This window comes from Nelumbo nucifera, chromosome 8 (assembly GCF_055504915.1).
Source record: "Nelumbo nucifera cultivar China Antique chromosome 8, China Antique-T2T, whole genome shotgun sequence".
In the NCBI taxonomy this organism is placed as follows: Eukaryota; Viridiplantae; Streptophyta; class Magnoliopsida; order Proteales; family Nelumbonaceae; genus Nelumbo; species Nelumbo nucifera.
In genome coordinates, this window is record NC_142656.1 from 18,674,017 (window position 1) to 18,692,031 (window position 18,015).

At 36.6% G+C, this 18,015-nt stretch overlaps 1 long non-coding RNA gene across 2 annotated transcripts; it reads right to left on the reverse strand.

The window, feature by feature from the left end:
• Positions 1-5,163: 5,163 nt before the first annotated feature.
• LOC104588522 (uncharacterized) lies at positions 5,164-10,673 on the reverse strand. Of its 2 annotated transcripts, none has more exons than XR_733809.3 (3): positions 10,483-10,673; positions 9,764-10,147; positions 5,164-9,350 (listed from the first exon to the last, which is right to left on the reverse strand). It is a non-coding gene; the product is annotated as an uncharacterized LOC104588522 (long non-coding RNA). The 2 variants fall into 2 exon arrangements; XR_002022200.2 differs by having other exon boundaries at positions 5,164-9,250; positions 10,483-10,671.
• Between the last annotated feature and the right edge of the window lie 7,342 nt (positions 10,674-18,015).

The following is an 18,015-nucleotide window of genomic DNA, read 5'->3' on the forward strand; positions in this document are numbered from 1 at the left end:
ATGGCATTGTACCCTATACCTATAGGGGTAGAAGCGACATCACATGTACCAAAAATAGGGCCAACGTGTAAGTATGTTCTCTTAAAGCAAAGAGTAATTGATCAAATTTATAGGCATTTTACCCTATAGAGGCTTGGGCAGGGCTTACAAGCTTTTTGGGCCTAATGAAAAAAAATTAATTGTTTGAAAAATTTTAAATTAAATTATATAATACATGAAAAAAAAACATTATTTATAGATGAAGGTAAGGCCTTCATTCCCATTCTTGAGCAATGTGGGACATGGAACAAAACTCAATAGAGAGTATTACTATTAAGTTTTATAAGTCCTACATTATTCAATGAGAACAATTCTCATACTTAAGTTGACTCATGTGTTGACATGTGTCGTCAATTCATGAATACTTGTATTAAAAAATTATATTTTATATAAAATAATAAATGATTAATATAAAATAAAGTATATTTGTATATATAACATATAATATATATAATATTAAGTGTATATAATTCACAATATGGTATATTACAACATAAAAATATTATATATTTAGAATAAATATTATATAATATTGTGGGCTATGCCAGGATTGCACATAAAAAACTGGGCGCAGGCCCAACAATTTACAGGATGGGTCGGGTAGGATTTCTGGGCCGGGCCAGGAATGATCACCCCTAAAAAACTTGTGACATTGAGGCTATAGTGCTCTTGCCTTAAGCATGTTATCTCGTTTTTAAATTGATTTTGTTCTACATCAGCAAATGCTAATCACCATATGGGTTTCAATTTAAGCAGATTCTTTTTTATTTGTTTTTTTGGAAGAAAGGAAATATAATTTAAGCAGATTCTGTCATTAGAAAGCTGAATTCAACCAAAATACTTCCATAAAAAAAATCAAAAGCTTAAGCTCAAGGATGTACCCATCCAATAAAAAGACCCCACGTATCATAGAACAGTTGTATTGGACAGTGATCTGTCTTTGCCCAACTGTATCTTGACTTGACTTGAGATAATCTCAAGAGAAAAGTGGGGTTATATTTGGCAAATAAGTGATTTGAGTTCATAAGTATTTATTTGAAATGAATACTTATTTGAATAAGTATTCCCAAACCATTTAACTTATTCTAACTATTTGTTTGGGTTGAAGTATTTTGTGAGCTGCTTAACCAATAAGTATTTTTATTTATGACAATGATAATTATAGCTGTTGCTCAAAATAGAACAAAAAAATTAAGTTTTTTAAAACTGGACTGGACAGGGAATTGTTCTTGGAGCCTTTTCTGGGTTGAATGGTCCGACTATTTGGTTTGAATGGATGGTCTATTTTGGCAAAAAAATAAAAAATAAAAAAAAAACAGCCAAAAACTATTGTCCATGTCGATGGTTTAACCTCCCAGGTCAACGATTTGTTGATCAAATCAATGATTTTTGACCGAAAAGTAATTCTGGGGTGAAACGAAACCTGTCAGATGTTAGTTCTCAATTTTTCTAGTCCAACTGTCCGGTCTAGTCCGGTTTTGAAAACACTACAAAAAAGTGGAAACAAATAGAAGATATTTATGAACCTAAACGATTTTTCAGCGTGGAATTGTTTGTCGCTGCTTCTGGTTGTGTTGGAACTCAAATGGAGAACACTCAATGGACTTTGAAAAAAAGATGGGGACAATTTTGTACTAAAAAACTGGAATAAGTGCTTAAAATAAGCAGTCCCTAGACTGTTTTTTCAAGTATTTATTTTGAAAATAAACAGTTATTTATTCCTTTTTTTTGTCCAATACCAATAAATGATTATTTGCCACTTATTTTGTTATTCAAATGAATACTTAAAATAATCTCCGGTAACAATGTTGGTTAGGAGGCTGAACTGAACTGTTTTCACCGCCGGAGTCAAGGGACATTGTGTTGAACATGAGAGAAAAGAGTAGAATGCATGGTGAGAACCAAGGTTCAAAGTATTAACACATATTGGCCTGTATCGGCCGATACGTATCGTTCCGGGACCCCCTCCGATATGCCCCTACAGTGGATGTATCGGAGGTCTGACCGGTTCAGGGGATAGAGGAGACCTAAACTGGCCCCTCCTAAACCGGTTACAAAAAAAATAATAAAAAAAAGCAACCAAAATATGTATCAATTCGCCCAATACACCCCTACCGGCATATCGGGCATATCAATATTTTAAACCTTGGTGAGAACAACCTGCACACTAATAATGGACTACGTAGACTCTATTTCTTGTTCACTGTTAACTTTCCCTCCTGGTCTGAGGTGGACCACCCACCACCCTTTGATGTGAACTCCAGCCAGCAAATGTAGGAGAATAATTAAGCTAGGTGGGGCAACCTAGTCAAGGATGGTAGGAGAATTTAAGATGATGCACAATTTAGCTTAACCAACAAAGTCCTTTCTGATACTAGGTCAATTTAGCCAACAGAGGCAGGAGATAAAACCCAATTGATCAATTGGTAGGAAATTGGGAGCAGTGGCAGTCAATGGTTATAGAAGTTAGGCTTAGTTTGGATGAGCTTTTTTGCTTTTGAATTTGAGGCTGTGAAAAACAAAATTGAGTAAGATGTGTTTTGAACATTTGTTAGGAATTGCTTTCGAAAACATCATAAATATGAAATACAAAGCTGAACTTTGTATTTTGGGCTTTGATAGTACAAACACTGAAGCTTATTTATACACAATTCAGTTTTTTTTTTTTTTCTTGAAAAAATATTGATATGGGCACTTATTTTTTTTTTAATTTTTACTTACAATTAAGCAATGTGGAATAAAATCTTTACAAAAATTTTCCTAAACTTGTACCCACCGGGTCCTCTTTATATTCAAGTATTCAAAATCTGCCTAGTTGATTTTAAAATGGCCTTTTTTGACATCAAATAACATTTCCATTTATAGTTTTTAGGAAAACTTTACCAAATAGTAAGTAATCTTTATGCTTTATTTTTCCTTTTTCAGTTTTTGTACTTCTACACAAAACCAAAATATACTTCCTTTTTCTTTTAATCTTACTTTTCAACCTTATTTTGCTCAATTGATCATTCATCTATTTTAGTTTTTGGACAGCATGATTCTTTAAGACTAAGTTTGATTTGTAAATTGTAATAACAGGGAAAAAGACTAAAAAATATATCTTTTTGTCTTGCTTTTATTATTATTATTATTATTTTTTTTTTGAAACATCCCTTAGGCTAAATTCATTGCACCAAATCTTCTTCCGGTACAAGAATAATAAAGTCAGGAGGTAAGGACCAAGTAGTGATCCTACACATATGACAAGCAAATTTTGCAATTACATAGGCAGGCCTATTATTTGTACAAGGGATAAAGGAAATTAAAACATAATGGAATTCTTGCAAAAGATTCCTACAATCAGCAATAACTGTGTGAAGTCGCCAAGGGACATCTCGAGGGGCATCCAACAGGATATCTATTATCTTTTGCGCATCTCCTTCAATGTGAATATGAGAGAGGTGGAGTTTTTTCGCCATTTGGAGTCCAGTTCTGAAAGCTCGCACCTCAGTAATGTCAAGATCCATCATTTCCATGCAAATGGCTCTACTAAACACAAAACTTCCAGTGTGATTTCTCAAGATAATGCCAAGCCAGAAAAAGAATTTGTACTTGCACCATCGATATTAATCTTTAAGAATGGGTGAGAGGGAGGAGACCATCTACAATGGTTGCTAATCATTTGATTGTACTTTGCACCATCAACATTAATCTTTTTAGTGAAGCCAACTCCTCAATCTGTGTATGGGCCGATGAAATAGTTTCAACTGGGTTGAAAGCTTTATTCTCTATTGCCTTCTTGCATCTACTCTTCCAACAGTGCCAGTGGATTATAGAAAATTTACTGAAAAGACCAAGATCATCCGTTGGATTATTTCTACTCTATTCCCACCAAAAGGACATCCAATCGAGAAGAGACCAGTCTGATTTTTCCTCCGTGCACATGGCTAAGCAAGATCCAAACCAAACTGGTCTTACAGCTTGGCAATGGATGAATACATGATCCGCATCCTCTCCCCAAGAAAGACACAATGGATGAACTGAGAATTCCAGGTACCATTAACAGAGTTAAGTAAGGAGGCCACCTTATCTGTAAAGCTAGATCATGGGTTTGGTAAAAGAGCATTTGAAATCCAAGGATCTCCATAGATGCTTGTATTCCACCCATTAAAGATAATGTGGCGGGTGCCTTTTAACAAGACCTCCCTTGAACCTAACATACTCCTCCAAATTGTAGAACTAGAACTCATTTTTTTCATAGTCCAAAAGGTTTCATCATTACCGAGATACTTCAATCTTAATATATTAGTCCAAAGACGTCCTTGTTCAGTTAAGAATCTCCATGGGTTTCATAATGGGTATTCTATTTTTGGAAACCCAATCCTCCTTGTTTCTTTGTTCTCAAAAATTTACTCCAGCTTTGTAAATAAATATGAGACTCATTTGAATTCAACCCCGTGCCATAGCATTTAATTGGGTGCAGATTCCTTGGGGAGGGGGTTAGTCGCCATGAAATAAGTGGGGATAGCATTGATAGTAAATTTGATCAAAAACTTCCCTACCAGCATGAGATAGGCAATTTGACTCCCAAGATTTCAACTTGTTCTTACATTTTTCCAAAATGAAGTATCAAGTATTGGTTTTATTTCCTTGGGTGAAAAGAGGAGAGCCGAGATAGAATTCCTTATTTTTCATAACAGTAACTCCTAAGCAATTAGCGATTTCAAATCTCAGTCTTCTATGGACATTGGAGTTGAAGTGAATTGAAGACTTACTCAAATTAGCTTGTTGACCCGAACAACTATTGAACTCAACAATGGTGTTTTTGATTGCATTGATCTCATTGCTGGAGAAGTCTTGAGAATAAGAGGTTAATTTTTGGGCAATTCCTCACAACTTTGAAGCCATACAAAATTCCAGTCTCCATCTTGTGAAGGAGAAGTCTTGAGAATAAATCCGTATAGAGAATAAAAATATACGGTGCGAGCATATATCTTTGCCGAACACCTCTTTTCGGCTTGAAGCTACTCCCTAAATTTCCATTCAAAGTTCGGACTAAATCACAGAATTTATTGGAAAAGCCAAGCTTTTGCAAATTCTATAAGCTTTAGCCAAATGTAATCAGTAGATAAAGGATGGTCTTGCTTTTATTGTTTAACTGATAAAATATTGAAATAATAGATCTTCATCTATGCTCTAGCCTCCTCTCTAACCGTTTCTAGCTTTCCCCTAATTCCTCCTGTTCCCATTTCCTAGGCTAGTTCAAATCGGTGATCCATCTCAAAATCGGATCAATTTCTGTAGATATTTCCCCGGTTAAATTAAAGCTAAAGCATTTGATCACCCCGACTCTAACTTTCCTTCAGCAAGGAAAAAAACAAAGAAATCTGACCTTTCTGCCGGAAGTTACATACGCCTTGCAACAGTAGGCTTCTGATCAATGTACAAATTGATCATTGAAGATCGATCAAGTTGGTCACAGCTTAAACATCTTGTTCTTGGTCGATAAACAGAAAAATAATATGGAATCAAACATCAAAATAACAAATTGCAGTAGAGAACAACTTTGTGATGGTTTGCTTTTCAGATTCATTGTAAGGAAGAAACAAATCTAGGATAAGAAAAGAAAAAAAAAAAAAAGGAGGCACCTAGCCTAACTAATCAAGCCTCCAATTGATTCCTTTCCCCTCTTGAAATTACATTAGTAGATGAAGAAGAAGAAGAAGAAGAAGAAGAAGAAGAAGAAGAAGAAGAAGAAGAAGAAGAATGGGCGAGGACCAATAAACTCTGGTTCCACGTCCGACGAGCCGGAAACGATATCGTGCCATTTCCAGAAGACCCTTTGGAGCAATCGCCTCTAGACTTGTGCAACGCGCAGCCACAGTTGCGGTGGTAGGGCCTCCGCTCGATTTCCGCGCTGCAGTCAGACATGCAGCCGGAGAAGACGCACTGGAGCAACCCAAAAGCAGCTCCGGTGGCCATTCTCGGTCGATCTCCCAATTGGGTTTTTCTCTCTTCTCATCTAGAAGGCCCGTGCACCCGTTGCAAGCATTATTTATAAGCGGTGGTGGCACGCTGTACGCGGCATGGACAGAAGGAAAAGTGGAGTAAAGTGTGATTAAAGGTGGTGAGTGCCGAGAAGGCTGAAGGGTGAAGCGTGGCTTGTCGGCCGAGACAAAAGAGTGGCAGAGGCTACCCACATGAGAGAGAGAGAGAGGCTGGCTGGCTGGAGCTGGAGCTCACCGACTGCACCACTCGACAGCCTGGCCCTCTCCCAGTCACCCGCTTTTATAATTTAGATATTGTTAGAAAGTTGGGAGTTGGAAATAGTTTCACAAGTAAGTTATTATAACTTGACACATCACCCATATAACCCAACTGTTTATTTGCCCCAAAGACCAAGAAAATCTGGAATGGATTCTCTTTTTTCTTTTTGTTTGGTAGAGAGAAGACTAAAAGAGAAATCTCTTCTTCTTCAGCAGGTTAAAGTTTGACTCTACCTGTTAATTAATATTATTGAGCAAGTTGGGTATGTATAACAGTATAAGGCCGGATTACTCAAAGTTCAAACCATACATCGAAAATTATGGGGTTTTTTTTTTCTGTTTTTTTGGGCCAATTATGGGATTTTTCAACTTTTAGATCTAAAGACTGACAGTGTCAGAGATGATAAGGAAATCTCTTCTTTCAGTTTATATTTATATTTGTACTACTATAAATATAAAAGTGGGAATAATTCCCCAAAGAATCTGGACTGTTTTTTTTCCCCTTTTTGAGGGAAAAATTTGCAATTTCGATGCTACTTTTAAGTGTATTTACATTTTCTCTCGTAAAGTCTGATATTCAAGTTATGACCCTCACTTTCTCTTTCTACAAAATCTAAAAGAAAGCACCAAGAATTTCTTATCTTTTGCAGTTTGACACATGGTTTTGTTGTTTTAGAACAAAACAACTGCAACATCTGTTAGTGTTTTCAGTAGTTTTTTTATTTAGAAAATAAAACCATTCACATCAACAAATCCCGCCTGATATGTTATTAGTTTAAGAGTTTCTTACCTTTTTCTTTCGTTTATCAATTTATTTTGCCCCTTTTGCCTCCATTTTTCTTCTCATTCTCAACTCTGCTTTTAGTTTATGAGAAAATCATTTGGAAAACTGTGAAAAAAGTTATAAAAGAGTTCATAGAATGCCTTGAGGACTTTGCACAGAATTCCTAATTTCAATAATTTTCTCATAAACCAAACGCAGATCTCTCTTTGTTAAATCCATCTCCCCATCTCTCTCATGGCATGTGCATGCCATGTGGCTAGGACGAAAAAAAAGCATAGAATTTGGACCAGCAAAGTACATGACATGTGAAATTTATAATCCTAATTAGACCTATTCCAGGGTCAAACTCAGCTCAGGTTAAAATTTTGCCAAAATTTGAATGGGCCTATCTCAAAGTCTGAGCCTAAAATCTGGCATCTAAACAGGAATCCAGATTTGATTCTCACATTATCATCACAACACTTGAAGTTATGTATTGGAACATTTTTCATGTATAAAAAATATATAGAGTAAATTTCTTAAACTACCCGGCATCTCCAATTTTTCCTTTTGGATTCAATTTAATCCAAAAAAAAAAAAGTAATTACCCTCAATTTTCTTTTTGTCACAAAAAAGACAAGCACATGGATCAGAAATCCCGAACGTAAGGAAAAGGGACCTGCGCTAGCCAAACTACTGTTGCTCTACATGCTTGCTCCTTTGCTCCTTCCCCTCCACACAAGCAACTCAAGAATATATCTTTGTTTGCCATTAAAACCTTTAACTTCCTTCCGGCTCTTCATTCCCCGTTTGGTTCGGCTCTTCATTCCAGTCAGCTCTAGTACTCGCGGCTGGAAATGGACAGCTAGTGCCTTTGGAGGTTCGGAATGAGCATCCACCTAACGGCTGGTTCCCTGGTTCGGAACAGCGTCTCTGGCACCGGCATTTATTACTCGCGGTTGGAAATGGACAGCCAACGTCTCCGGAGGTTTGGAACGAGCATCCACATAACAGCTGGTTCGAAACAGTGTCTCCGGCACCAGCATCTATTACTTGCGGTTGGAAATGGATGGCCAATGTCTCCGGAGGTTCGAAATGAGCATCCACATAACGGCTGGTTCGCTGGTTCAGAACAGCGTCTCCGGCACCAGCACTGTCTGGGTTTGAAAAGAGGGATTGAGGCTCGGAGAGAACCAGCAAACCCGCGAAAAGAGAACCAGTGTCTCTAGTGAGATTGAGGCTTGGAGAGAACTAGCGAAAAGAGGGATAACTCTTCTTTTTTATACCATACTGGGTTTTGATGAACCAACGTCTCTTTTCCTTTTTCTACGTTTTATTTTGAAAATTTGAATAAAAATAAAAGGTAAAATAGTCTTTTTCGTCGATTTCAATTAGTTGAACCAGAAGAATCGTTTAAGATATTTACCCAAAAATTAAATATAAATACAGAAGATGTTTCAAATGTATTGTGCTGAGGATCAAATCCGGATTCTGTAAACATTTCTATTCCTGATGTGTTGTAGTAATTTGTTGGAAGGCTTATTGGAAGTATTCATTGAGAGCAGATCCTGTTTCTGAAATCTGTGCAACTAATTTTGGAATGGGAATTCAATATTTGGATCTCATTTTTGAATTATCATACAAATTTCTTCTTGTCATTAGAATCCAATATATTTGAACAAGAACAGGAGGAAAAGTTCATGACATTCAATACAAGTCAAAAGTGCTTTTTGGTTGGCTTCACGTCAAGGCCATAAAAATTAAATGAGAATATTTTTATTAGCATAAATCCTTCTCTCTGACTAGAACTGTTCAAAAGGAATTGGGATTGCTGTTCAACAGGTTGTGAAACTAATGACTAAGTTTCACATAATTTATAAGCCCCACTACGAAAGGTATGGGTCCCATATATTTTATTACTAATGAATCTTATCATTGGTTCTACGACGTACAAATCATCCATTGCGTTCAGCTAAATCTTGCTGTAGAGGGCTTCTATGCAGTAGCTTTTGGTTTTGTAAGGTAGCTATTCTCCACCCATACAGTACAGCCAATAAGCAGTTTTGATAAAAATTCCAGACTGCCAAAGTATGTTGGTCAGCCAAAAAAAGAAAATAAAAAGATTGTTTGCTGAAGCTTCTTAGAGTCCGTTTGGTTCGTGATCGGAATTGGAATGGGAATCGAAATTGTCTATTACCTCTACCTGTTTGGTTCAAACAGGAATTGGAATGAGATTCAGATTGATGCTGTTTGATTCATCAAGAGACTGGAATTGGAATCAACCATGATTTTCAATTTTGTCCCTAATAAAAGTAAAAAAGCAGAAAATATATGAAAATACCAAAAAATACAGAAATTTTGTAGAAAAATATAGAAATTACAATAGTTTTGCAGCAAATTCAGAAAAATGCATGAAAATACTCAAAATCTGCATAAATTGCAAAAAATATAGAAATTTTGCAAAAAAAATACAGAAAATTACAATAATTTTGCAGCAAATTCAGAAAATGCATGAAAATACTAGAAATTTTGCAAGAATTGCAGAAATTACAAGAAAATCAGAAAATTGCAGAAATTACAATAATTTTGCAAAAAAATCAGACATTCTAATGGTCTCAGTTTGAACTTTGAATGAACCGAGCAAAAAATCAGGATACAATCGAAACAAAAGAAGTATATAAATGGTAATCGATGGAGAAATAAACGAGGAAATTACCTCCACTAGGTCGGCCATGACTTTCTTCTTCAAGTCAGACACAGAGAAGCATTTGAATGAAGGTTTATGATTTGCAAAGTCTGATGAGTTGTCAGACGAGAGGAGCTTAACTTGCTCCCTTGAGAGCTGCTGAGAAGAGTTATCGGAGGAAAGGGACAATTCCTCGTAGACCATCTTGTAACTTGGAGTGTACTCTTGGAGCACGTCGGCGACCTCCTTGAAGTGCCGGAGGTAGAGGAGGGATCGATCTTTGAGCTCCAGAGCCGACTCAAGCCGCGGAGAGAGAGCAAGAGCGGAATCGAGGAGGTTGAGGACCGAGGCGATCTCCGATTGCTCCTGGGTTGCAATGAGTAGGCGAGCGTCTTTTACATATTTGTCTACGATCTGAGAAGCAAATGCAGGTCAGTTAAGATGGAGTTCCGGTGTAAACAAACAATGCCATTGAATAAATCGAATAGAAAGGAACCCAGAAATAAAAGCCTCACTGGTGAGGATGGGCCAATCTGAAATCGTTCAAACCAAACAAAAAACAAGAAGAAAACCCGAAAAAAAGAAGATCAACTAATTCGACCGCAGGGCAGTCCGAAAAACCCAAAATGAAACACTAACAGTAGCAGAAAGCTTAATAAAACAGGGGAGGGAAGGTGATAAATCGAATCCCCCACAGTAGATCATCGGTAAGAAAAAACGAATAACGAAACAGAGAAAGTGAAACCCACCTATCTGTTGTGAAGCCACCAATGCTTCAAATTTCGATTGGAGGGGTTTTTGTCCAAAAAGAAAAAGGAAACTAATAGTGGAATGGGAATCACATATGGGATGGCATTCCGCCTACTCATTCCCATTCCGTTCGACCAAACTTCTGGATTCATTCCGATTTCAGGATCCTATTCCCTCGAACCAAACAGACTCTTAGTATCCTTTTCAAGATAGGATTGTCATTGGTTGAGTCTATTCAATAAAACCAAACTAACTGAACCGACACCTGTCTTATTCGATTGGTTTCGGTTCCTTATTTTGTGCTCCAATTATTAATTCGGGACTGATATCTCAAACCGACTCAATCCACACTAAATCTATGATGTAGAAAAGATATGGTATGGGAAGAGTTTTGACCAATTAAAATTCACCCATGAATTTTGATAAATAATACGCTACCACGTTTATGATTTCAATTGATTGGTCAAAAATTTTTCAGATACCATAATTTTTTCATATCATAGTCGGAACCCATAAATATTTAATAATAAGACAATAGTACCCCCTTGGTAGCTTTCTTATGTCATTCTTAAAATTTGTATAATAGTTTATGTCTAAAATAATAAATTTGGCAGTCAATCAATATAAAAGACAAAAATGAGAAGATGCAAAGAAAACCCTAATCGACTGCTTTGATTAGGGGTGTTCAAATGCGGTGAATTAAATCGAATAAGCTAGTTTGGTTCGGTTAATTTAGATATTGGTTTGGTTTGGTTTTTGTTTCTTTATAAATTCGGTTTTTGGTTTTTGATTTTCGGTTTTCGATTTTATTTGATTGAGCTTTTCAATTGAACCGAACCGAAAATCGAATTAGTGATTGTATTTAATTAAGCATATTAAATATATAATATTCTATTTAATACTTTATACTTATTAATTAATAATTATTATCTTTTTCAATGGCTAATGATCAATTAGAAATTCTCCATTGTGGTTTGGGAGGTTGGGCTTATTCCAGATTTTAATTAAATAGCTTAAAGACTCTAAACAACTAGAGTATTAAAGTCTAGATTAATTATTAATTATTTATTAATTGTTTGTGAAGAATGAGTGTAGTTGCTCTAATAATTAGTCATTCAACTGTTCATTAAATGACTGTAGTTGCTTTAATTGTTCATTAAAAGCTAGGCTAAAGATTAATAACTAATTGTTTATTAATCATTAAAACCAAATAAAAAACTGAACAGAACCCCAATTGTACACTCCTAGCTTTGGCTTTCTGGTTTCCGTTCCCGCTTTTGTTGTTGAACCTTAGAGGAGAGAGGGCACTAGACATTAAGGGTGTTAATGGACCAGTTTTGGATTGGACCCCATCCAAACCAAAATCAATTTGGATGGATCAACAAAACATATTGAATTAGACCATTCCAGACTTAATGGTCCAAAGTATTTATTGGATTGGATTGGGTCTGATCCAGCCATAATGAATTAATTTATATTGAATTGGGTTTGATTGAGCCAATATCTGGTCCATTAATACAAGATAGGAATATAGGTGTCAATGGATCGGGTTTGGGTGCAAACCAATCTAAATTAAAATAAATTGGAATAGATTTGACGGTCCTAACATTAAATTGAACCGACCCAAAATGGTTCAAAATATTCATGAGATTGGATTGGACCTAATCCATTTATAATAGATTCACATTGAAGCAAGATCGAATTGGACCCAATCCAATCTAATTGACACCCCTAAAGTGCTTATGCTTCCCATTCTACCATTTAATGGTCGATTAGTTGATTGATTCAAGACGAAGTGGAGTTCAGAGTGCTTGTGCTTCAACCTGAGCAAACGGTTTAAATTGTAGTGGTTGAGTTCTATGGTTAGTTGGTTGAAGATGAATATTGGACTTGTTTGATTAAGGATAGCAATTTTCCCCTTTCCGCCATGAAATGGGGAATGAAGCATGGCTTTCAAAATCGGACCGGACCAGAAAAATTGGGAACCGGTTCCGTTTTCTTTCAAAACTGCTTTTTCCTCCAAAACTATTGATTTTGGTCAGCAAACCGCTGAACCGGTTGGTTAATGATTCGAACGGTTTTGATCATTTTCTATTTTTTTTATCAGAACGGGCAGGCTGTTTGGGTCAAACGGTCTGACCGTTCGAACCGGTAACCAGACCCCTAACGGTTCGCTCATCAGTTCGTTTTTAAAAACCATGGAATGAAGTCTCCACCTTGCAACCGACCTTTGAATGAAATTATTATAATATATTAAATATTTTTAAAATATTATTTATATATTTTAAAATTTGAATATATTAAATATTCTGCCTTCTTTACTATTTTCCAACAACTTGTTTCTGTTTTTCTTCATCTCTTGTGTTTCTACTTTCTAGAAAAGTCAGCACTTGCATATATAGGACTAGACATGTTCATGGACCGGGTAGACCGATGGCCCGGCCCACACCCCGGCCCGGCTTGGTCATGTAATTAGGCCCGTGGGCTTGACCTCGGGCCTAACACAGTAAGCCCGACTGTGTTTTGGGTCGGGCTTGGGATTTGTCAAAAAAGCCCAGCCCGAGCCCAGCGCTGCCGGATTCAACATTATATATTTTATAAAATACATAATGTGTATTTTATATATTATATAAAATATATAAATAATATAATATTTATTGAAATATATATATATTTATAATTTAATATACATTTTTTATTTTTTTCTTTATAATTTCTCTCTCTCTCTCTATTCAGCCGCTTTAGTAGTAGTAACAGCATGGGCTAAATTTCGGGCTCGGGCCTAGGCCCAAGCCCGGGCTTCGGGCTTTTTATGAGGGTCGGGCTCGGGCTCAGGCCTTAGAAAAATCTGTTAATACAAAGTGAAAGCCCGGCCCGACATGGCCCATGAACAGGTCTATATAGGACCATGTTGTAGAGATTAGTAGAGCAATAAAAAGGCACCGCGTGCAGCCCGTGGGATGTCCCGTTCCGTGCCTCCCTCTCCTGTGATATTTTGGGAGGTTGGCCTGACATAGCCCATGACCTAAGCCCGTGGGCCTGTGTCGTTCCATAGGTCGAGTTGATTTGTGGGCCAAGCCTTAGGCCAGGTCAGGTTAGACCGTGGACCAGACCAAAGCTATTTATTTAAAAATATTAAAAAAAATCTTAAAATTTTTATGTTATATGAATTTTGATGTATACAATTGTTTATATATACAATAATTAAATAAAATAGTATAATAAAATAGAAAAAAATTATTTATTTTAATATATTAATATTATATACACACACATATACATATATATATCGTGTCGTGTTGGCCTAGCCCGCGGACCTGAAACCCCAAGCCTGTCATAGCTTGTGAGCCATTGTGCTAGGCCGGGCCGGGCCAACTCAAAATCATTCCAAGCCATACTAGGCCACGGGCGGCATGGCTTGATTTACACCTCTAGATATTAATCATATTATAGAGTGATGTAGAGAAATAGAATGGGCTAGTGAGTAGTAAATAGAAGGGTAAATGGGTCGTGCCATGCCGGCCTACGGGCTGTCCTAGGTTGTGCCGCCCATGGCCCAAGCCCGTGCGGGCCCGTGTCGTACTATGGACTTGGGTTGGGCGGGCTGCAGGTCGTGTTGTGGGCTTGGGCCACATGTCGGGCCTTGGGCATGGGATGAACTGGGTCAGACTGGTGTTTTTTTTTGTTTTTAAGTTATTTTTTATTTTTTATTTCTTTGCTAAGTAAAACTAAAATATTTAACTTTTCTTTGGGAACTATTTGAAAAAATAAGAAATCTAACAAAGAAATGAAAAAAGTAGTTAACCAAATAAGAAGTCAAAGAGATAAAGAGTCAAAGTGAATAGCAAATTGGAAGAAAAATAGGGCTATTATTTCATTTAAGTTTGAATGATACAAAGCATACAATGTTTAGATGAATGAAATATGAAAATTGGAAAATGGAATAAATTAATAAAATATAAAAATAGAATATAGTTACAAAATGAAAATAAAAAAATATGTTACTAAAAAATATCAAATAAATTAAATAACCTATTGTTCTTGACTTTGATCATTGTAGGAATTGAAAATAGTGGAGGACAATTGTTTATATATACAATAATTAAATAAAATAGTATAATAAAATAGAAAACAATTGTTTATATATATATATATATATATATATATATATATATATATACATTTATACACACACACATAAATATATATATCGTGTTGTGTTGGCCTAGCCCGCGGACCTGAAACCCCAAGCCCGGCATAGCTCGTGAACCATTGTGCTGGGCCGGACCGGGCCAACTCAAAAATCATTCCAAGCCATACCAGGCCACGGGCGGCATGGCTTGATTTACACCTCTAGATATTAATCATATTATAGAGTGATGTAGAGAAATAGAATGGGCTAGTGAGTAGTGAATAGAAGGGTAAATGGGTCGTGCCATGCCGGCCTACGGGCTGTCCTAGGTTGTGCCGCCCATGGCCCAAGCCCGTGCGGGCCCGTGTCGTACTATGGACTTGGGTTGGGCGGGCTGCAGGTCGTGCTGTGGGCTTGGGCCACATGCCGGGCCTTGGGTATGGGATGAACTGGGTCAGACTAGTGTTTTTTTTTTATTTTTTTGTTATTTTTTATTTTTTTATTTCTTTGCTAAGTAAAACTAAAATATTTAACTTTTCTTTGGGAACTATTTGAAAAAATAAGAAATCTAACAAAGAAATGAAAAAAGTAGTTAACCAAATAAGAAGTCAAAGAGATAAAGAGTCAAAGTGAATAGCAAATTGGAAGAAAAATAGGGCTATTATTTCATTTAAGTTTGAATGATACAAAGCATACAATGGTTAGATGAATGAAATATGAAAATTGGAAAATGGAATAAATTAATAAAATATAAAAATACAATATAGTTACAAAATGAAAATAAAAAATGTTACTAAAAAATATCAAATAAATTTAATAACCTATTGTTCTTGACTTTGATCATTGTAGGAATTGAAAATAGTGGAGGATAGGGCTATTTATAGGAATTGAAAATAATTCAATTGCCCAAAAGACCCTAAAAACTAGTTATTTTTTAGTTGTTGGGAGGGGTATTTTGGTCATTGTAAAGTTGTTTATCACTTTACCCTAAATGCCCCCCAAACTAGCTATTATATAGTTGTTGGGGGCATTTGTGTCATTCTTTTTCCCCCCAAAACCAAAATACATAAATACCCCCTATATACTATTGGGGGGTATTTCTATAAAGAAAATCCCTATAAAACTATGGGCCATTGGGCAATGCCGTGCGTCGTGTTGCGGGTTGGTTCGTGTCGGCATGTGGGCTGCAGGTGGCACGACATGCATAGTTGTGCCAACCCGTGGACCTGGAACCCCAGGCCTAGCATGGCCTAGACCATTGTGCCAGGCCTGGCATGACCCATGTGCCGTCGTGCCATGCCAGGTTGGTCCAAATTCGAGTCAGGTTGTGCTAGGCCACGGGCGACATGGCCCAATTTACACCTCTAACCCTTTCTAGGCTATGGATTTCTGCCTTGGACACTTCAGAGTTGAGAGTAGTTGCCCAGCCCTAACGATCAGAGTACCCCAACTGTTGAAACAATCCATTTCAAAGTAGGATTTTCCTATAAGGCTATGTTTGATTGCAGTGCAAATTTATTTGCACTAGTACAAATGTATGGGTGTGCAAATATAAAAAATGCAAATTCTTGTTTAATTTTGTTTTGAACTTTACTTTATTCTCTTTCATGACTTAATTTATTTCATTTTGACTGTAATCAAACCAAATGAGCTAAATTTTGAAATAAAAATAAGTCAGGATTTACAGTCAAATCATTTGCATTGTCATGGTTTTGCATAATGCAAATTTATTTGCATTGCAACCAAACACAGACTTATTGTTCAATAATTTGGTGGAAACTTCAAGATAAACCAAGAAAATAAAGATTAAAATCCAGAACCATCCAACTCCAACCTGTTTTTTTCTCTTTTTGTGAATGGTAGTTGACCTGTGCGCGTTGCAGAACAGGGCTGGTGGCTTTAGGTTTTCCCCCTTTTAATTTAGAAAACAAATTCAAAAGGCAAGAACCCACTCAGTTCAGCCTTCTGGCGCTTCTCATCTTATGCATTGGATTTGAATTGATTTCAGATTGTAATTAGTAAAAAACACAACATTCCAATCAAACCAATTTTCATCCAATTATAAACAGAACAGATGGAATTCGAAAAGGAGTGGGTCGATATTTGATCCAATCGATAAAATTCACATTGGAACTGAATTCAAATTCAAATTAGAACAATCGGAAATCATTTGCAGCCCTGGCCATGGTAAATAGAACTTAAAATCCTCTTTGGCTGGTCAAGTTCTTATGAACTCAATGTTGGTCCCAACTATCTCGGGGTCTTGAAAGGGAAAGTTGCTTAGAACTTTCTCCCAACTTTCTGTGTCTTTTTTATCTCTATGAACTTAATGACTGAGTCTGAAGTTGGGTTGATTATCATACCCTCCCCCCGGCGTCTCATGACTCTGCTCCACCTTTAACCGAGCATTAGAAGACGATCTTTTCATCGCCGAGAATGATATTGTTCTGTAATTATGAGAAGCCTTACAGCAACCACCTCCACTTCTGGGCTCATGCAGGGCGAAACCGCAGTTCCGATGGTATGGCCTCCTTTCAATCTCCATGTCATGAGAAGTGATGCATCCTTCGTAGACACAGCAAAGTAGCAATTGAGCAGCTCCGGTGGCCATCTTCCACACTCAACAGGGTTTTCTTTAGAAGCCCATCTCCTATATTCCTATGGACTTCTGCCTAAGCTTATATGAAACATTATATATATATATATATATATTTTTTTTTTCTTTACAACTTTTATTTGTAATTTTGCATGTATTAGACATCATCATCAATTCAGCCTTTAATTGTCCCAATAGAAAAGAATAAAGAAATATATTTTACTCAATAATTGCAAAGCAACTTAACCTAACAAAAAGTGAACATGCTAACTACCCTAAATACATGTACCTTGAAGCTGAGCAATTGGGAATACCTCTCCTTATCATTTATGGGATATGTTTTCAATACACGGTACTGATGTTATGTAGACCTATTCACAGGCTGGGCCGGGTAGGGCTTTATCTCTGTATTAAGATTATTAACATAATACATCTAGGCCTAAGCTTGAGCCTGGCCAGAAATTTGAAAATGATTTTTTATTCAATAGAAAACTGTTTTATTTATATTAAAAGACCTCAAAACCTAAAAATAATGAAAGATCTCGCTATAAAAATAGAAAAATAACAAAGAAAAAAAACGTATTATATAATATATTATCAAGTCAGGTTCAGACTTGGATTAGGCTTTTTTTAAAAAATCCGAGTCCAATCCCAAAAAAGGTTAGGCTTGGTGTTTTGGATCTGAGCCCTAGTCCATGGGCCTAAAGCCATGTTCAATCCTGACTTAAAACAGGCAAAGCCAGGTCGGCCCATCAGGCTACCCGGTTCATGAACAAGTCTAGTATTCTGTGTAGGGATGTGGGA